Raw genomic sequence first — 22974 nt, 5'->3', positions numbered from 1 at the left:
GCATTCTGGAGACTTCCTTTTGAGAAATCTTTCTATGATTTGTATAACTTCTAAAATATTTGTGATTAACCTAACACTGTTTGCCTTGGTATTCTGGTTGGTTTACAAAGTGCTGAGACACTAATTGGCTTATCTCGGAAAACAGATTTTCAGATAATCCTCTGTCTCAGGCAGCACCATCCCTCCATGCTGCAGACATCTTTACTGTTTGACTCATTTATAAACCAACTCTGAGTTCCTACTATGTGTAAGACCCCATGCTGGGTGCTGGAGATACTTTCTTGTGTGAGGACAATACTTTTCTGGTTCCCAAATAAAACTTCCTTGGTCTTTAGAACTGCCTAAACTGATTTTGCAATTATTTTCTGGCTCTTATCTCTTGAAGCCCTCACTTTTCTTTAACTTGGTTTCTTCTATCCTGTGAAGTTTTTTCATACATGGATCTTGAATTTTCTCCCTTATGTCTAAGTTATAACTTAGGTTTTATATCACTATAGTCTATGCAGTATACTGTGATTTGGACTACTTTAATCAACTTTCACCAGTACTTTTAATATCCATCTCTTCTTAATTCAAAGCTCAAGTTCTATCCCCTTGTTGGGGCTTCTACTAAGATCCTACTTCAGGCCTGAGGAGTACCCAAGCTCTCGGTTCATGAAAGGAGCAGAAATAGCAGATGTCTTCTGCATCCAGCGAAAAAGTATGCACTTGGTTCATGGGACCAGCTCCACACATTTCTTTGTGTTTGAGAAGCTGTCACTCTACCCTGCCTCCTTTATTCAAACAGTCATCTAGTTATCTATTCTCAGAGTCTTGTAAAGACAGGGTATCATAAAACAACAGTAAAAATATAGACATAATATTAATAAAGAGAAAGAAAATATTGATTCCAAAAAATATCTTCCACCTGTACTGAACAATGTATTATCATCCCAAAAACCTAAACCAAACAAGGATGGCTATAAGACTCCACCCTACTGACTAGTGATTTAAGGATAAAAATAACAATGAAATGTTAGAAGATGAAGTTTGGCTCCAAATATCATAGCTAGCCATTCTTCACCTCTTCTAACAATAAAATGCATAGTTTAAGATCTAGTATAAAATATTTGGAATCTTCATGGCAAAGATGTCTGGGCACTAGAATTTTCTGAAATTGGCTTCAATGTAATCTAGAGTCTCAGTTATTTAGATATGGTTTAAGTATAGTTTTATCTAGAAATAGATTGGTTCACTACTCAAAATTCCATGTAATATACACTAACTAGTTTGCAGCCATTAGATTCCATTTGCTGATGCCTTGACTTTGCATTGTTGAGATTTTAAGAATGGATTTTTAATGGCTTGATATAGCTCAAAATTTTTTCCCCATTCAGGTAGGTTACCCAACCAGAGGGTCATTTTTCCAGTCTTAGAGATTAATCTGCTATAATGAAAATTAACCCTTTACTATTTGGGGTCACTGGACTAGACCAAAGGTATAAACTGCTCGGAAATCTTTAAATGAAATATCTTATCCACAGCTAGTTACCTCTGAGGGAAAAGAGGAGTGCATTAGTTTGTTAAACTGCCAGAATGTAATATACCAGAAATGTAACAGCTTAATAGTTACAAATTTACAGTTCTAAACCTATAAAAGTATCCAAATTAAGGTATCTAGGGACAGAAACCTTAATTCAAGAAAAGCCAATGGGTCTGGAACGCTTCTGTCAGCTGGAAACACACATAGTTGGCATCTGCTGGGGTCTTTGGCTTCTGGTTTCAAACAGCTTCCAGCCTCTGTTCCTGTGGGGGTTCCTGCCTTTGCTTCTCTAGGGCTGGATTTCATCTCTTGGCTTCCCTTGACTCTTTCCAGGGTCTGACTTGCTTAACATCTCATGGAAGGCACAAGGGGACATCTTCTGGATTCCAAGAATCTCCAAACATATGTGTCTGTGTTCTGAACCCTCTCCAAAATGTTTCCTTTTTTAAAGGATTCCAGTAAACTAATTAAGACCCACCTGCAGTGGGTAGAGTCACTTCTCCGTCTAATCAGAAGGTCACACCCATGATTCAATGTGTCATATCTGTTTGGAGATAATCTAGTCAAAGCTTCTGTCATATAATATTGAATCAGGATTAAAAGAAATGGCTACCCCACAAAATTGGATCAGGATTGAAATATGGTTTTTCTTGGGATACATAATAGCTTTGAACTGGCACAGGGAGGGATGCTGTTTCCTTAATATTCTTTTGGTGTAATTTCTAATAGGAGGAGATTTTTACATGCGTGTTTGCTTCTGGACTGGTGAGTTTGGGGGCAGTACTGAAAATGGATGGACGTCTGTGTGGAATATGAACTAATAAAATGGCTCTTGCTTTATTTTTTTCTCTCATCAGAATGGTTTATTCTTTAGCTTACTTAGTGATTTAGAATTTATGCATCCAGTTTTTTTTTCCTTTTTACAGTACATATGGGTGTGAAATTCTACCTATTTTCCCTAATTGGCAAGACCAAGGACTGAAGTAGTATCTAATATCCCCACCATATGTGTGAAAAGAAATTTAGTACACCATTTTCTCCCATTCCTCTACCTCTGCTGCCAATTCTCTTGGCAGCAATTCTCAATTCATTACTATATATTGGATTTTAGACCCAAATTGCTACATAAAATTGTGTAATTCAGTTCTTAGCCTATATAAACACTTAATAAGTAACATTATTATTGATACCATGTATATTTCATTTCAAAATGTTTTATATTTGTACAATTTCATAAAAGCAAACATTTATAATTTACTTTTTATTTATCTGACTTGTTAGTCTCTTTTAACTTTTCTTACTGCATTTCCCCACAACTGAATTAGTTCTTATTTCAGTTACCTGAAATACAAATTTATACAGGACAGTTCAACTGATGGTATGCTTTGTTTCTGCTCCATCTTCTGTAAGTTTTTTGATAATCCTATAAAATATTAAACTGTATTGCCAGGATATTTCTATACCTCTCTTACCTTTTCTCTTATTTTTTTTCTCACTCCTTTCCCTTTAAATTCCTTTCAATCCTTAAAATTCTCAAATTTTTCTTGGGAGAAATAATTCCATAATATTGGTAGTACAGAGTTCATTCCTTATTTTCATTGAAACTTCTCTATGAGATTTTCTTTTCCCCAAAATAAATGCTTCCTCAGATTTGTTGGTTTCTAAATGTATTTCCATGTGTCCAATTTTCCTTCTTACCCCCTTGCTCATGTCCCACTACATGTTTCAATGTCAAGAATGTATAATTTGAAAATAATATCCATTGTTCTTAAGGCTATTTTTCCCCTTTGGTTGTCTACTATTAAATAAAAGACATCACTAGATTCCTTATTGATTAAAAATCTTATGATAGAAAGTCAAAGGCAAAGATTTCATGAATTACACCTCAAAGGAATCAGATTAACCAACAGAAAAATTAGCAATTCTGTGTTTGGACTAGAAGTAGCCAAGCTATTGGCCACATTATTCCACTAATAGATTTTAAATAAACTCTAGCATGGCTAGGCAGAAAATCCCACAGTCCATAGAAATAATTCTAGTGAAAAGTGCCTGTGTCAAGTTAACCAACGTAAGACAATGTAGCCAAACTATTCATTCATCTATATTATAAATGTTATCAACTTAGCTATTCATTAAAATAAAAATAATTTGAATGACTTATGTTACACAGCACCAGAAGGAATCAAGAGGAATTTATTAAGAAAATTTGAGGGTACTAATAACATTTACTTTAACATTTAAAAGCATCCTCTGACAGTAGAGAAGCCAGTTTGCCCAGAATTGTATGTATTTCTCCCTGGTGTCCATGTGCCCATATATATGGTTTTGATTGCTTTCTTGTACTTTTCTGAATTTTGTACAATAAGCAATTACATTTATAATTCTACAAATAGAATTTGAAAGAAAATTAAAAATGGAATAATAAATTTTATGTTTTATTCTATTTTACCATTGCCAAGATCTCTGGGTAAATCTTGCCCAGAAAGGATGAATCATATAACTGGGTGATTCTACACTGATTTCTGAGTTACAGTAGTTCATTGATTCTAACACCAGCACTTTATCACATTTTTCAATTTGTAATGCTTATTACAATCAATGTCATGTCTTTGCTAAATCAGCAGCATTATTTTTTCTCTTAGTGGTACAGAAAGTAATAGTTTGTCTTAAAATTGATGGAATCTTAGAACTGATAAAAGATGGAATATATTTTGAGAAACTTGCACTAGAATAACTCCCTTTTAGGGGTATTTCCCACAATATGGACCCAGATAAGTGCCAACTGCCTACTTTACCAGAGTAGAATTGGCCAGGGTAGACACTTGACCAGGGTGGAGGCCAATCAATAAGCTGATTCAAAAGTCGCATGACATTGTCCAAAATATTGAACTTGTAAAACCATCTCTTTCCCTCTAAAATGAAATTACTTGTTCCACAGCTAATGTCTAGCTAGCATGCACCATTATGAGTATCCCATTTGTTTAGGACAGGCGTCCATTTTCACTTGTGGTGTCCACACCCACTAGTCATTGTATATTTAGGATATCACCTCTCCTGTGCTGCCGGATGTTACCTGTTGCATTCTCCATCCATTTTCTCCTACTTGCATATCTCTTGAACCATTAAGCCTCTCATAATTATCTCTTCCTTTACAGTGATGACAGTTGACATTTGCAGCAATCAGACTCCATGTTCCACCATCTCATCACCCAGTCTGCAACTGCAGGATCACTATCACTTAGTCACAGTTTTCTACAGTCTCCAGACTTCATAACCCACTGGTCTTCTTATATCATCGGCCCCTACAACCCTACCCATGATTGTGTAAGCACTTGGTGCTCTGCATAAAATAACTCTGCTTAAAATAGCTGGAGTGATGTATAAATTTTCTGGGGTTATCTCTCTCTGGAAGTTCAATGGGACAATCTGTTCATTGCCTTTTCCAGCTTCTAGTGGCTGCTAATGTTCCTTGGTTTATGGCTATATCCCTCCAAGCTCTGCCTCCATCTTTACAGTGCCTTCTCCTTTTTCCATATCAAATCCCCCTCTGTCTGTCTCCTATAAGGACAGTTGTGATCTATTAGAGCTCACTTATAAAATCCAAGGTAATTCCCTTATTAAAGATCCTTAATGCAATTATATCTACAAAGATCTTTTTTTTTAAATAAGAGAACAATCACAGGTTCCTTGCATTAGTACTTAGGCATGCATTTGGGAGTCACTAATAGCCTACCACAAGTAGTTTCATGTTTTCTCAACTAAATTCTGATTGACAGAGCTATAAAAACTCATACAGCCTCAGGAGTTGGAACAAATATTATATGCCATGGCAAATGAATAAGCAGTGAAAGCCATCCTGAAATAAGGAAAGAAATGCCTTGGTGACTTTCAGTTATCATTTAGTTTAGCTGTACTTTAATTACTGTGCAATTCTGGGATCCTCAGTTTGACTGGATTCAAATGCTGGCTCTGCTGCTTACTACTTGTGTGACCTTTGACAAGTTCTTAACATGATGTGTGCCTCAACTTCCTCATGTCTAAAATGTGGGACCTAATAGGACTTCCCTCATGAGGTTGTTGTGAGGTTTAAATGATTCGATATGTAGGTACCCAGTAAGTGCTAACAGCTATCCTTGTCTGTTGTTATAACCTCCTTGCCATAGCACTACTTAATTTGGTCTCCCTTTCTGGCAACCAGAAACACAACCTTGACTAGATTAAGTGATCAGGGTTGCCAGCTTCTGTAGTCATTTCAGAGCCTACAGTTAGCAACATGTACTGAATTATCAAATATGCTCGCTTGCTGATGTATGATTATATCAAAGTTCTGTACTCCAAGTAGCAAACATGGTATGTGTGTGCATGTGTGAGAATATGTATATCTATTTTAGGAGAAGGATCAGTGTGGGACATGAGGGTGGTTCTGGAAGTTACAGGTCAGTTGGGATACCGAAGTCATGAAAAAAGCATAGGAAATTGGGGACACAGTACTGAGAGTCCCTATGCTGCCAAATAACCCATCACTGTTTATATAACCACTGTCTTCCAAAAGAAAACATCTTCACCGCCCCTGCAACTGGAGACATCAGTTAGACAACATGATTTTAGCACTATTATACTGAATTCAGCAACATCTTGCTAAAAAAAGAAAGAAAGAAAGCTGAGCTTGCAATAAATTTCATCATATAAATCAGAAGAAGGAAGTACACTTCCTGCAGATTTTCTTTATGAATTTGGCAGAAACAAACAGGATTTCCTGTGGTTAAGCTCTTTTTTCTTCTTTGCTTTTGGCAGCTAGAAGTGGTGGTCTCCTTCCTTAAACCCATTGTTTAGGCTTGAAAAATAGAATTGTATAAGGCACTCATCTAGGACCACTGGGAAACTAAATGATCACTTTTTACTTAGCTGAAAGAAAACAAAAGCATTTTTTGAGAGCTAGGCTGCACACTAGCTTGTCTGGCTGAACTAAGGAAGATTTATCGAGAATAACAGTGTTCTCCACCACTAATGTAGTGATGCTACTTCCCTAGTTGACTTTTGGAAATACCTACATGACAGTGAATCAAAATTTTAAGAATTTCAGAATCTTTTCAACCTTCCTTCCCATCTCTGAAAAATAGCTTCCCTATGTCCTTTTAGATCTCAAGGGTTTTCCTACCAAATAAGCTTTTTTAACTTAGGTATTTTAGTTAAAAATGTAAAATCTAGCAAAGAAAAGTCTTATAGAGCTTATTCAAAAAGCCACTTTTTTGTTCCCGTATAAACGTGAGACTCCATGGGCAATGACAACGTCGACTCTTCTTTACTGGCCACCAGACAGAGAGGGGAGCCATGGGTCTGAGGTAAACGCAAAGCTATCTTTGTTTTGCTTTTCCATCCAACTCTGTTGGATTCTAAGCTTTCGTAACTCTGTCAGTGATGCCCATCTCTGGGGAATGGCCCACATAATTGAGACCACAACTAAGTCCAGAAAAGTGGGGACCTCCTGAGCATGGGAGATGGGGCACACACTGCCCAATCTGATGAAGAGAGCTGGACCTCTTCAAGGTCAATCTTCTTTAGCCACAACTAACTCCAGAGAGCTTTAAATACCTAGGGTAGTGATTACTGTTCTCATAAACTTTGGTCCAGCTAAATCTCCTATGCCACTCTTACCCTACTTTCTTTGTTCTTTGTCCCAAGAACAAAGTCCCTCTACCATATTCTTCTTATTATTTTTTCACTTATTTCCCACTGCTCTCCTCCCTTCAAAGCCTTCTACAATGGCCTGTGGAATGCCTGTTTTGTGATTATTGCACTCTCCTACAACCTCATCTTAGAGTTCTTCAATTCATAATAAAGACCTGTTGTAGGATTTCTTCATGTAACAAGACTTTATTGTATAACAAAAACTGGTTACATGAAGAAACAGCTGACAGCCCCATTCAGGTGCTCCTTTGAGTACCATGTCATTCTATAATACTTTGTACCCCTTTGCATCATGGATCTCTCATTCACCCCATTCATTGAAGACTTGGGCCCAAAGTTCACAATCCTTTTCCATACCTTGAGTCCTTCTATTAACAGACTGATGTCTGTAACCACATGGAAACATCATCCAACATATTGACCTCCCAGAAATATAAATTATTTATTTTCAAAGATCTTTTCAAGTCCCAGTTAACCACAATCACCCTTCTGCCCATCCAAGATTGAGAACACATAGTATAAAAGGGAAAGGAATAAAAACATAACTCTCTTGGGACTTCGAAATGGGAAACTACCATAGCCAGAATCTGTCTATATTTTACATAGATCAAATGCCATCATGCAAATTAACTGCAGTGTGCATCTGTGACAATCTAAAGTTCCTGAGGGAAGTATGCAAAATAAGCTTTAACCTGCAGCTCAGCAACAGCCAAGAGAGGAGGACTAGGAATCAAAGAGGGAGAGGAGAGTGGTGAGGCCACATAATATAAGACAATATAATCTACTGATTAGAAACAAAGTATTTAGAAGTAACATGGTTGGGGGTAAATTCCAATGGTAAAAATCCTGTCCACGTGCAAATATTTATGATTTTGACAAAACGACTTAAATTTTCTGAGACTCAGTCTTCTACTAATAAGATGGATGTTGTAGTTCCAGGAAGATGGCTAAATAGGGTAGTTCGAGTTCAGCCCTGCTCCACAGAAAATTTTGAGAAAAGATGGAAGGGTGACTGAGATGGTGATTCAAGAGTGCAACTGACCTGGGAGAGGCTTCTGTACCACATAGAGCAACCCTAGTTGTGGAGGTTGAGGAATTGAGAGACAGAAAGCTGGAGATTGGTGAGGAGGTGTAGAGATAGAAGGAGGGCATAGTTGGGAAGACAGGAACTAGGAAGTAAGCCAAGTCATGTTCTTTGAATGTGCTTCCATCACCCGTGCAGCTGCATGATCCGTGAGTCTCTCCACACCCCACGCACCTGAACCCTGCCACCCACCCACACTCCCCACACTCTAAGTGCCTCCACCCAATTAGCCCCCAGTATGCATACCTGCGCCAAACTCCCACCCCAAGTGCAGCCAAACCACCTCTCCTGTATCCCTGCTGAGCACTGCATCTCCCTCCCTGCTCCCTACAGGCTGTCACCAACACATAAAAGCTACGTGTGCTAACCTTCATATCAAGGCTTCTCCCGCCCTGGCCCACAGATTTGCACAGCCTCACCCCACCCCCCCTGAGCTCCATGCATCAGTTTATGGCACTGCTAAACCCATGCATGTGCACAGGCCCCCAATCATGTACTTCAGTTCTGGGAACATCAGTTTACAGCACTCCTAGACCTGCACATGCACATGGCCCTCAGTCACACATTGCAGCAATCAAGTAAATCAATCAAGATATTTACATGTGACAAAACAACAGAAGATCACTAGCATATCAAAATGTAGACAGATATGGTACAGCCTAATGACCAAATAAAAACACCAGAGAAGACACAGATGCTGGAACAATTAATCAAAGATGTTCATATGAATCTACTTAATAAAATAAGTGGGATGGCAAATGACATAAAGGAGATCAAGAAGACAATAGAGGAGCATAAGAAGGAATTTGAAAGAATAAATAGAGAAATAGCAAATAGCAGATATCACAGAGCTTCAGGATTCTGTTGACCAAATGAAAAACATACTAGAGGCACACAACAGGAGATTTCAAGAGACAGAAGAAAGAATAAGCAATATAGAGGACAGGATAACTGAATTTGAACACTCAAAACAGCAAATGACAAAGGAGATGGAAAAATTTGAATTGGATCTCAGGGAAATGATAGACAAAACAAAGTGCACAAGCATAAGAATCATTGGTGCCCCAGAAGGAGAAGAAAGGAGTAAAAGGCTAGGAAGAGTAGCTGAGGACATGATAGGAGAAAACATCCCAAACCTTATAAAGGACATAAACATACAAGTCAAAGAATCCCAACGAACTCCAAATAGAATAAATCCAAATAGGCCCCTCCCAAGACACATGCTAATCAGTCTGCCAAATATTGAAGACAACCAGAAAAGAGTGAAAGCAGCAAGAAATAAACAATCTAGTACACAAAAGGGAAACCACAGAAGACTGAGTTCAGACTACTCAACTAGCACCATGGAGGTGAGAAGGCAGTGGTATGATATATTTAAGATCCTGAAAGAGAAAGACTTCCAGCCAAGAATTCTCTAGCCAGCCAAACTGACCTTCAAAACTAAGGGAGAGATTAAAACTTTCACAGACAAATAACTCCTGAAAAAAAATGTCAATAAGAGACTGCCCCTATAAGAAATACTAAAGGGAGTCCTGCAAGTTGAGAAAAAAGAAAAAACAAAAGAGGGAGGATTGGAGGATGGCACAGAAATGAAGAGTACCAGTGAGAGTAACTGAAAAGATAAAAAAGCGAAAGAGGAAAAAGAATATATAGATAGGACAAATAAAATTAAAAAGACAAGATGGTGGATTCAAGAAATGCTTTTTCAGTAATAACTTTGAAAGTTAACAGACTGAACTAACCAATTAAAAGAATCAGATTGGCAGAATGAATTAAGAAACACAATCAAGCTATAGGCTGCTTACAAGAGACTCATCTTAGACACAAGGATATAAATAGATTGAAAGTGAAAGGATGCAAAAAGATTTTCCACACAAGTTGTAACCAAAAGAAAGCAGCCTATACTATACTAATATCAGACAGACTAGAATTTAAATGTAAAGACATCACAACAGACAAAGAAGAACACTATATATTACTTAAAAGGTCAATTCACCAAAAAGATATGACAATCATAAATGTCTATGCTGCCAATCAAGGAGCTCTAAAGTACAAAGTACATGAGACAGACATTGGCAAAACCGAAGGGAGCAATAGAGATTTCAACAATAATAATCGGAGACTTCAATGTTCCACTCTCTTCTATAGATAGAACAACCAGACAGAAGATCAACAAGGCAATAGAGAAGTAACAACCTGGTAAATGAATTAGACCTAACAGGCATATATAGGTCTTTGCACCCCCAAAACATAAGAATATATTCTTCTCTAGTGCTCATGGAACACAGGATAGATCTTATGCTGGGGCACAAAACACATCTTTATAAATTTATAAACATTGAACTTATTCGAAACACTTTCTCTGATCACAATGGAATGCAGCTGGATCTCAATAACCACCAAAGAATGAGAGCATTCATAAATATATGGAGATTAAATAACAAACTCTTAAACAACAAGTGGATCAAAGAAGACATTGCTAGAGAAATCAGTAGCTATCTGGAGATGAATGAAAATGAGAATACAGCTTATCAAAACTTATGGGATGTGACAAAGGCTGTGTTGAGAGGGAAATTTATTGCCTTACATACCTATATTAAAAAAATAAGAAAAAGCAAAATTTGAGGACTTAATTGCTTACCTGGAGGAATGTGAGAAAGAACAGCAAACTAACCCCAAAGCAAATAGAAGAAGAGAAATAACAAAGATTAAAGTAAAGTTAAATGAATAGGAAAATGAAAGAACAATAGAAAAAAATCAATAAAACCAAAAGTTGGTCCTTTGAGAAAATCAATAAAATTGATGGACCACTAGCAAGGCTGACAAAGGAAAAAAGAGAGAGGATGAAAATAAACAAAATCAGAAATGAGAAGGGGTACATTGCCACAGTACCTGAAGAATTAAAAGAAATAATAAGAAAATACAATGAACAACTATATGCCAACAAACTAGACAACTTAGATGAAATGAACAAATTCCTGGAGACACACAAACAAGCTATAATGACTCAGGAAGAAATAAAAGATCTCAACAAACCAATCACAAATAAAGAGATTCAATTAGTCATCCAAAATCCTCCTACAAAGAAAAGCCCAGGGCCAGATGGCTTCACGGGGGAATTTTATCAAACATTCCAGAAAGAACTAGTACCAATCCTGCTCAAAGTTTTCCAAAAAGCTGAGGAAGAAGTGACTCTACCTAGCTCATTTTAAGAAGCTAATATCATTTTAATACCACAACCAGGTAAAGCTGCTATAAGAAAGGAAAACTACAGGCCAATCTCCCTAATGAACATAGATGCAAAAATTCTTAACAAAATATTAGCAAATGAATCCAACAGGACATTTAAGGAATTATACACCACAACCAAGTGGGATTTAAACCAGGAATGCAAGGATTGTTCAATTAAAAAAATTCAATTAATGTAATACTGTACATTAACAAATTGAAAGGGAAAAATCATATAATTATCTCAATTGATGCTAAAAAAGCACTCAACAAAATTCAGCATTCTTTTCCGAGGAAGACATTCCAAAAGATAAGAATCAAAAGTAACTTCCTCATTATGATAAAATGAATATATGAAAAATCGATAGCCAGCATCGTATTCAATGGAGAGAGACTAAAAGCTTTCTACCTAAGATCAGGAACAAGACAAGGATGTCCACTGTCACCACTATTATTCAACATTGTTGCTAGAAGTTCCAGCCAGAACAATCAGATAGGTCAAAGAAATGAAAAGCATTCAAATTGGAAAGAAAGAAGTAAAACTTTTATTTTTAGCAGATGAGATGATATAACACTTGAAAAATCAGAGAAATCTACAGCGAAGTTACTTGAGCTAATAAACAAATTCAGCAAGGTGACAGAATATAAAATTAAAGTGCAAAATTCAGTAACATTTCTATACACAAGTAATAACTTACCTGAGGAGTCAGTTACGGAAAAAATTCCATTCAAAATAGCAACAAAAGAATCAAGTACTTAGGAATGAACTTAACTGGGGACATAAAAGACTTGTACACAGAAAACTACATAACATTGCTAAAGGAAATCAAAGAAGATCTAAATAGGTAGAAAGACATTCCTTGCTCATGAATAGGAAAGCTAAATGTAGTTAAGATGTCAATTCTCTCCAAGTTGATCTACAGATTCAACACAGTACCAATCAGAATTTCAACAACCTATTTTAAGGACTTGGAAAAGCTAGTTACCAAATTCCACTGGAAGAGAAAGAGACCCTGAATAGCTAAAAGCATCCTAAAAAAAAGAAGAACAATGTGGAAAGATTAACACTCCCTGACTTTAAAACCTGTTATAAAGCTACAGTGGTCAGAACAGCATCGTACTGGCACAAAGATAGAAGCATTGACCAATGGAATCAAATTGAGGATGCAGAAATAGATCACCAAATCTATGGTCAACAGATTTTTGACAAGGCCCCCAAATCCTCTGAACTGGGACAAAATAGTCTTTTCAATAATTGGGCGTGGAAGAACTGGATATCAATAGCCAAAAGAATGAAAGAGGACCCCTATCTTATACCCTATACAAAAATTAACTCAAAGTGGATCAAACACCCAAGTATAAGAACTAGCACCTTAATGCTTCTAGAAGAAAATGCAGGGAAACATCTTCAAGACCTTGTAATAGAAGGTAACATCCTAAACTGTACACCTAAAACACAAGCAACAAAAGAAAAAAATAGATAAATGGGAACTCCTCAAAATCAAATGTTTCTACACTTCAAAAGACTTTTTCAAAAAGGTGAAGAGGCAGTCAACCCAATGGGAGAAAATATTTGGAAATCACATATTGGACAAAAGTTTGATTTCCTGTGTGCATGAAGAAATCATACTAACTCAATAACAAAAAAACAAATAACCCAGCTATAAAATGGGCTAAAGATATGAATAGGCATTTTTCTGAAGAGCAAATACAGATGGCTCAAAAGCACATAAATGGATGCTCATTTTCACTGGCTGTAAGGAAAGTGCAGATCAAGACTACAATGAGATGCAATCTCATATTTATAAGAATGGCTGCTATTAAAGAAACAGGAAACTATAAATCTTGGAGAGAATGTGGAGAAACTGGACACTTATTCACTGCTGGTGGAAAGGTATAATGGTGCAGTCACTATGGAAGACTGATTGATGGTTCTTTAGGAAACTAAATACCGAGTTGCCCTATGACCCAGCGATAACACTACTTGGTATGTACCCAGAAGAGCTGAAAGCAATAACACAAACAGACATTTGCACACAGATGTTCATAACAGCATTATTCACAATTGTCAAAAGACGGAGACAAACCAAATGCCTATCATTTGGTTTTCGATGAGTGGATCAACAAAATGTGGTATATACATATAATGGAATACTATGCGGCAGTAAGACAGAATGATGTCTTGAAGCACATGACAAAATGGATGAGCCTTGAGGACATAATGCTGAGTGACATAAGTCAGACACAAAAGGATAGATACTGTATGATTCCACTTTTATGACCATGGTAAAGGTATAATCAGAGGCTTATAATACAGAATATAGGGGACTTAGGAATACATAGATGCTAGAGATGGGTGAACAGATAGCTAATGAGGTTGAACTCCAATGTGAGGGAACAGATAGAAGTGAAGGCAGTTCTCTAGTGGGTCTGTAAGTTATATTATCATATTGAAGGTGAACAAGATTGAAAGGTGTTGTATAGACCTATGTGTCCCACTCATTAACACCAGAAATTTAAGTTAGTTCTTGGATGAATTACTTCAAAAGTATCATTCATGTACAAGGAATGCTTAAATGCAGGGTACAGGGGCAAACCTGCTTTTGCATGCTATGGGCTGTGTTCAAAGGAAAACAGCAGTATTACCACAGCATAGCAGAGGTTAATAATGGGGGGAGGAACAAGAGTTAAGAGGAAGGTTAGATTTCCTATTTGATGAGGGTGGGTATATTAGTTTTCTTTCTCTTGGGAATAATAAAATTATCTAAAATTGAGAGTATTGATGGACTGCAGACTTTGGGCACTAAACATGATGCCTGCTGAATGCAGGTGGCTGAAGGATGCACTGACTGAGAAACAGATTGGTGAATGATGGTGTATCCTTATGAATGAATGTTGTGCTGCTACAAAACAAACAAACAAAAAACAAAGTCGTGAGGCATGTAGCAATGTGCATGAACATGTGGGACATTTGGTGAGGCAAAATAAGCCAGAAACAAAAGAACAACAATAGTATGGTCACGTTTATAAAATGCTTATAAAAAAACAGGGGCTTAGGGGCCGGCCGCGGTGGCTCAGCAGGCAAAGTGCTTGCCTGCTATGCCGGAGGACCTCGGTTCGATTCCCGGCCCCAGCCCATGTAACAAATACGGAGAAACAGAATACAATAAAACAAAGAAAATGTTTAAAGATGTTTCCCTTTCTTCCTTCCTTCCTTCCTTCTATCCTTCCTTCCTTCTCTCTGTCTTTCCTTTAAAAAAAAAAAAAAAAAAACAGGGGCTTAGATTTTAAGCACTTAGAGCAGACTCATTAAGTCTGGAGTGGTAATTATAGTTTCTGGATTTCGAGAGGCCGTTTATATATGTGTATATATATATATATATATATATATATATATATATATATATATATATATATATATCTTGTATATCCTGATATTTAGAGATAAGAACTAAGCTGATCATGTTGGTGTTAACATAATTCAGAACACAGGAGTAAGGAAGACAGTGTCTATATTTTAGAACCATATTTACTCTTTGAGACAAAAGGAAGAAAGGTTATTTGTTCTGGCACTAAAATTTTCTGTAGCACATTATCGAACTCAACCTGTCTGTATAGCTCATTTGAACAACTGAAACAAAGGGAGCCCAGAATAAGAAAGAGGTCCTTTACAAATACTGTATGGTCTCACTGATATGAACTGACATTAGTGAATAAACTTGGAGAACTTTGTTGGTAACAGAGACCATCAGGAGATAGAAATAGGGTAAGATACTGGGTAATTGGAGTTGAAGGATTACAGATTGTGCAACAGGACTGAATGTAGAAACTCAGAAATGGACAGTACAATACTACCTAACTGTAATGCAATTATGTTAAAACACTGAATGAAGCTGAATGTGAGAATGATAGAGGGAGGAGGGCTGGGGGCACAAATGAAATCAGAAAGAGAGATGATAAAAACTGAGATGGTATAATCTAGGAATGCCTAGAGTGTATAATGATAGTGACTAAATGTAAAAATTTAAAAAACGTTTTTGCATGAGGAAGAACAAAGGAATGTCGTTACTGCAGGGTGCTGAAAATAGATGGTAATTAATATTTTAAAATTTAACTTATGTGTGAGACTAAAGCAAAACATGTTTATTTGGTACAAAATTTATATTTTGACTAGTGCATTTCCTAATATAACTTATGTAGACAGCTTAATTGAACACCATAAGTACATGGAACCTTGAGTAGGGCATGAGATTTTGTTGGTTTGTCCAGAGTGATGCCCCAATAAATCCCAGAGTGATTTGAACAGTGAATAAAAAAGCATTTGCAAAATCCCCTTCAGGGAATGGTGAGAAAGGGGGAAAATGCAACTTCCCCAAGTTGAATTCTTGCTATTCTCACAAGCAGTGTGGACAACCAAAGCTATAGGCTGAGCCCCCAATCTTGGGGTTTGTTCATATGAAACTTAACCCCACAAAGGATAGGTCAAGCTTATTTAAAATTAGGCCTAAAAGTCACCCCCAAGAGAACCTCTTTTGTTGTTCAGGTGTGGCCTCTCTCTCCCCAGCCAACATAAGCAAACTCACCACCTCCCCCTGTCTACGTGGGACATGACTTCCAGCGGTGTGGATCTTCCTGGCAATGTGGGACAGAAATCCTGGAATGACCTGAGACTCAGCATCAAAGGATTGAGGAAACCCCTAGAATGAGCTGAGACTCAGCATCAGGGGTTTGAGAAAACCTTCTTGACCAAATGGGGAAGAGTGAAAGGAGACAAAATAAAGTGCCAATGGCTGAGAGATTCCAAACAGTGTCAATAGGTTATCCTGGAGGTTATTCTTACACATTAAATAGATATCACCTTGTTAGTCAAGATGTAGTGGAGAGGCTGGAGTGAACTGCCTGAAAATGTAAAGCTGTGTTCCAGTGGCCATGTTTCTTGAAGATGATTGTATAATGATATAACTTTCACAATGTGACTGTATGATTGTGAAAACCTTGTGTCTGATGCTCCTTTTATCTACCATATCAACAGAGAGTGAAACAAATGGAATAAAAGTAAATAACAGGGGGAACAAATATTAAAATAAATTTAGATTAAAATGCTGGTCATCGGTGAGGGGAAGGGGTGGGAGGTATGATAAGTATGAATTTTTTTCTGTTTTCTTTTTATTTCTTTTTCTGAATAGACGCAAATGTTCCAAGAAATGATCATGATGATGAATATACAACTATGTGATGATATTGTGAATTACTGATTATATATGTAGAATGGAATGATCAAAAGTTAAGAATGTTTGTGTTTGGTGTTTTTGGTATCTTTTAAAAAAATTAAAAATTAATTAAAAAAAAAAGATGTAATGGAGAGGCTGAAGAGAACTGCCTGAAAATGTAGAGCTGTGTTCCGGTAGCCATGTTTCTTGAAGATGATTGTATAGTGATATAGCTTTAACAATGAAAAAAAAAATGAAAGAGGTCTTCTAATCCTCTATACATTAATGCAATGCCTGGATACATCCTAGAGTATATATTTTTTTTTAAATTTTTTTAATTTTTTTTAATTTTTTTTATTAACGGAAAGAAAAAAAAAGAAATTAACACAACATTTAGAAATAATACCATTCTACATATGCACTCAGTAATTCTTAACATCATCACATAGATGCATTATCATTGTTTCTTAGTACATTTGCATCGGTTTAGAGGAACTAGCAACACAACAGAAAAAGATATAAAATGTTAATATAAAGAAAAGAAATAAAAATAGTAGTAATAGTAAAAAACAACAACAACAAACAAACCAACAAGCAAACAAAAACAAAAAAAACCCTATAGCTCAGATGCAGCTTCATTCAGTATTTTAACATGATTACTTTACAATTAGGTATTATTGTGCTGTCCATTTTTGAGTTTTTGTATCTAGTCCTGTTGCACAGTCTGTATCCCTTCAGCTTCAATTACCCATTGTCTTACCCTGTTTCTAACTCCTGCTGAACTCTGTTACCAATGACATATTTCAAGTTTATTCTCGAATGTCCGTTCACATCAGTGGGACCATACAGTATTTGTCCTTTAGTTTTTGACTGGATTCACTCAGCATAATATTCTCTAGGTCCATCCATGTTATTACATGGTTCATAAGTTTATCTTGTCTTAAAGCTGCATAATATTCCATCGTATGTATATACCACAGTTTGTTTAGCCACTCTTCTGTTGATGGAGATTTTGGCTGTTTCCATCTCTTTGCAATTGTAAATAACGCTGCTATAAACATTGGTGTGCAAATGTCCGTTTGTGTCTTTGCCCTTAAGTCCTTTGAGTAGATACCTAGCAATGGTATTGCTGGGTCGTATGGCAATTCTATATTCAGCTTTTTGAGGAACCGCCAAACTGCCTTCCACAGTGGTTGCACCCTTTGACATTCCCACCAACAGTGGATAAGTGTGCCTCTTTCTCCGCATCCTCTCCAGCACTTGTCATTTTCTGTTTTGTTGATAATGGCCATTCTGGTGGGTGTGAGATGATATCTCATTGTGGTTTTGATTTGCATTTCTCTAATGGCCAGGGACATTGAGCATCTCTTCATGTGCCTCTTGGCCATCCGTATTTCCTCTTCTGAGAGGTGTCTGTTCAAGTCTTTTTTCCATTTTGTAATTGGGTTGGCTGTCTTTTTGTTGTTGAGATGAACAATCTCTTTATAAATTCTGGATACTAGACCTTTATCTGATATATCATTTCCAAATATTGTCTCCCATTGTGAAGGCTGTCTTTCTACTTTCTTGATGAAGTTCTTTGATGCACAAAAGTGTTTAATTTTGAGGAGTTCCCATTTATTTATTTCCTTCTTCAGTGCTCTTGCTTTAGGTGTAAGGTCCATAAAACCGCCTCCAATTGTAAGATTCATAAGATATCTCCCTACATTTTCCTCTAACTGTTCTATGGTCTTAGACCTAATGTTTAGATCTTTGATCCATTTTGAGTTAACTTTTGTGTAGGGTGTGAGATATGAGTCTTCTTTCATTCTTTTGCATATGGATATCCAGTTCTCTAGGCACCATTTATTGAAGACACTGTTCTGTCCCAGGTGAGTTGGCTTGACTGCCTTATCAAAGATCAAATGTCCATAGATGAGAGGGTCTATATCTGAGCACTCTATTCGATTCCATTGGTCGATATATCTATCTTTATGCCAGTACCATGCTGTTTTGACCACTGTGGCTTCATAATATGCCTTAAAGTCAGGCAGCGCGAGACCTCCAGCTTCGTTTTTTTTCCTCAAGATGTTTTTAGCAATTTGGGGCACCCTGCCCTTCCAGATAAATTTGCTTATTGGTTTTTCTATTTCTGAAAAATAAGTTGTTGGGATTTTGATTGGTATTGCATTGAATCTGTAAATCAATTTAGGTAGGATTGACATCTTAACTATATTTAGTCTTCCAATCCATGAACACGGTATGCCCTTCCATCTATTTAGGTCTTCTGTGATTTCTTTTAACAGTTTTTTGTAGTTTTCTTTATATAGGTTTTTTGTCTCTTTGGTTAAATTTATTCCTAGGTATTTTATTCTTTTAGTTGCGATTGTAAATGGGATTCGTTTCTTGATTTCCGCCTCAGCTTGTTCATTACTAGTGTATAGAAAAGCTACAGATTTTTGAATGTTGATCTTGTAGCCTGCTACTTTGCTGTACTCATTTATTAGCTCTAGTAATTTTGTTGTGGATTTTTCTGGGTTTTCTACATATAGTATCATATCGTCTGCAAACAGTGATAGTTTTACTTCTTCCTTTCCAATTTTGATGCCTTGTATTTCTTTTTCTTGCCTAATTGCTCTGGCTAGAACTTCCAACACAATGTTGAATAATAGTGGTGATAGTGGACATCCTTGTCTTGTTCCTGATCTTAGGGGGAAAGTTTTCAATTTTTCCCCATTGAGGATGATATTAGCTGTGGGTTTTTCATCTATTCCCTCTATCATTTTAAGGAAGTTCCCTTGTATTCCTATCTTTTGAAGTGTTTTCAGCAGGAAAGGATGTTGAATCTTGTCAAATGCCTTCTCTGCATCAATTGAGATGATCATGTGATTTTTCTGCTTTGATTTGTTGATATGGTGTATTACATTAATTGATTTTCTTATGTTGAACCATCCTTGCATACCTGGGATGAATCCTACTTGGTCATGATGTATAATTCTTTTAATGTATTGTTGGATATGATTTGCTAGAATTTTATTGAGGATTTTTGCATCTGTATTCATTAGAGAGATTGGTCTGTAGTTTTCTTTTTTTGTAATATCTTTGCCTGGTTTTGGTATGAGGGTGATGTTGGCTTCATAGAATGAATTAGGTAGTTTTCCCTCCACTTCGATTATGTTGAAGAGTTTGAGGAGAGTAGGTACTAATTCTTTCTGGAATGTTTGATAGAATTCACATGTGAAGCCGTCTGGTCCTGGACTTTTCTTTTTAGGGAGCTTTTGAATAACTAATTCAATCTCTTTACTTGTGATTGGTTTGTTGAGGTCGTCTATTTCTTCTTGAGTCAAAGTTGGTTGTTCATGTCTTTCCAGGAACCTGTCCATTTCTTCTAAATTGTTGTATTTATTAGCGTAAAGTTGTTCATAGTATTCTGTTATTACCTCCTTTATTTCTGTGAGGTCAGTAGTTATGTCTCCTCTTTCATTTCTAATCTTATTTATTTGCATCCTCTCTCTTCTTCTTTTTGTCAGTCTTGCTAAGGGCCCATCAATCTTGTTGATTTTCTCATAGAACCAACTTCTGGTCTTATTGATTTTCTCTATTGTTTTCATGTTTTCAATTTCATTTATTTCTGCTCTAATCTTTGTTATTTCTTTCCTTTTGCTTGCTTTGGGATTAGTTTGCTGTTCTTTCTCCAGTTCTTCCAAGTGGACAGTTAATTCCTGCATTTTTGCCTTTTCTTCTTTTCTGATAAAGGCATTTAGGGCAATAAATTTCCCTCTTAGCACTGCCTTTGCTGCGTCCCATAAGTTTTGATATGTTGTGTCTTCATTTTCATTTGCCTCGAGGTATTTACTAATTTCTCTTGCAATTTCTTCTTTGACCCACTTGTTGTTTAAGAGTGTGTTGTTGAGCCTCCATGTATTTATGAATTTTCTGGCACTCCGCCTATTATTGATTTCCAACTTCATTCCTTTATGATCCGAGAAAGTGTTGTGTATGATTTCAATCTTTTTAAATTTGTTAAGACTTGCTTTGTGACCCAGCATATGGTCTATTTTTGAGAATGATCCATGAGCATTTGAAAAAAAAGGTGTATCCTGCTGTTGTGGGATGTAATGTCCTATAAATGTCTGTTAAGTCAAGTTCATTTATAGTAATATTCAGGTTCTCTATTTCTTTATTGATCCTCTGTGTAGATGTTCTGTCCATTGATGAGAGTGGTGAATTGAAGTCTCCAACTATTATGGTATATGTGTCTATTTCCCTCTTCAGTGTTTGCAGTGTATTCCTCACGTATTTTGGGGCATTCTGGTTCGGTGCATAAATATTTATGATTGTTATGTCTTCTTGCTTAATTGTTCCTTTTAATAGTATATAGTGTCCTTCTTTGTCTCTTTTAACTGTTTTACATTTGAAGTCTAATTTGTTGGATATTAGTATAGCCACTCCTGCTCTTTTCTGGTTGTTGTTTGCATGAAATATCTTTTCCCAACCTTTCACTTTCAACCTATATTTATCTTTGGGTCTAAGATGTGTTTCCTGTAGACAGCATATAGAAGGATCCTGTTTTTTAATCCATTCTGCCAGTCTATGTCTTTTAATTGGGGAATTCAGTCCATTGACATTTAGAGTTATTACTGTTTGGATAATATTTTCCTCTACCATTTTGCCTTTTGTATTATATATATCATATCTGACTTTCCTTCTTTCTACACTTTTCTCCATGTCTCTCTCTTCTGTCTTTTTGTATCTGACTCTAGTGCTTCCTTTAGTATTTCTTGCAGAGCTGGTCTCTTGGTCACAAATTCTCTTAGTGACTTTTTGTCTGAGAATGTTTTAATTTCTCCCTCATTTTTGAAGGACAATTTTGCTGGATATAGGAGTCTTGGTTGGCAGTTTTTCTCTTTTAGTAACTTAAATATATCATCCCACTGTCTTCTAGCTTCCATGGTTTCTGCTGAGAAATCTACACATAGTCTTATTGGGTTTCCCTTGTATGTGACGGATTGTTTTTCTCTCGCTGCCTTCAAGATCCTCTCTTTCTCTTTGACCTCTGACATTCTAACTAGTAAGTGTCTTGGAGAACGCCTATTTGTGTCTAATCTCTTTGGGGTGCGCTGCACTTCTTGGATCTGTAGTTTTAGGTCTTTCATAAGAGTTGGGAAATTTTCAGTGAGAATTTCTTCCATTAGTTTTTCTCCTCCTTTTCCCTTCTCTTCTCCTTCTGGGATACCCACTACACGTATATTTGTACGGTTCACATTGTTCTTGAGTTCCCTGATACCTTGTTCAAATTTTTCCATTCTTTTCCGGATAGTTTCTGTTTCTTTTTGGAATTCAGATGTTTCATCCTCCAAATCACTAATTCTATCTTCTGTTTCTTTAAATCTGTCATTGTAGGTAGCCATTGTTTTTTCCATCTTTTCTACTTTATCTTTCACTTCCATAAGTTCTGTGATTTGTTTTTTCAGTTTTTCTATTTCTTCTTTATGTTCAGCCCATGTCTTCTTCATGTCCTCCCTCAATTTATCGATTTCGTTTTTGAAGAGGTTTTCCATTTCTGTTCGTATATTCAGCATTAGTTGTTTCAGCTCCTGTATCTCATTTGAACTATTGGTTTCTTCGTTTGACTGGGCCATATGTTCAATTTTCTGAGCGTGATCCATTATCTTCTGCTGGCGTCTGGGCATTTAGTCAGATTTCCCCGGGTGTTCGACCCCACAGCTTGAAAGATTTTTCTGCGCAATCTCTGGGTTCTGTTCTTCCTATCCTGCCCAGTAGGTGGCGCTCGTGGCACACGCCTGTCTGTGGGTTCCACCAGCGAAAGTTACTGTGGGTCCCTCAACTCTGGAAAACTCTCGCCGTAGGGGAGGTTCGGCAACCGAAGCGTCCTGGAAGAATGCCAGCCGGCCCGGGGTTCCAAACGCGGGGAGGGTCCCCGGCCGTCGCAGCACAGGAGAGCATCCGGGCAAATTAGCCAGTCGACCCGGGGCACCAAGCGTGGCAGGAGGGCGCCAGCTGTCTCAGCCCGGGAGAGTACACTGTTCCCAGCCGACGGGGGAGTCACGTGTTTGGAAGGGATCCCCCGGTCACTGTTCTCCGCAGTCTGGGGATTTCCGACCCAACTATCTCAGTTGTTCCGGGGGGCCTCGTGTGGTGAGGGCACCAGCCGCCACGGCCTAAGGGGACCGCCTGTCCACTTCTACCAGCTGGCCCAGGAAGGTGGAAGGGAGGGACTCCGGTCGCTTGCCGTCCCCCCC

Source organism: Tamandua tetradactyla, chromosome 17 (genome assembly GCF_023851605.1).
Source record: "Tamandua tetradactyla isolate mTamTet1 chromosome 17, mTamTet1.pri, whole genome shotgun sequence".
NCBI lineage: Eukaryota > Metazoa > Chordata > Mammalia > Pilosa > Myrmecophagidae > Tamandua > Tamandua tetradactyla.
The sequence above is the reverse complement of the archived record's forward strand: the minus strand, read 5'-3'. Positions refer to the sequence as shown.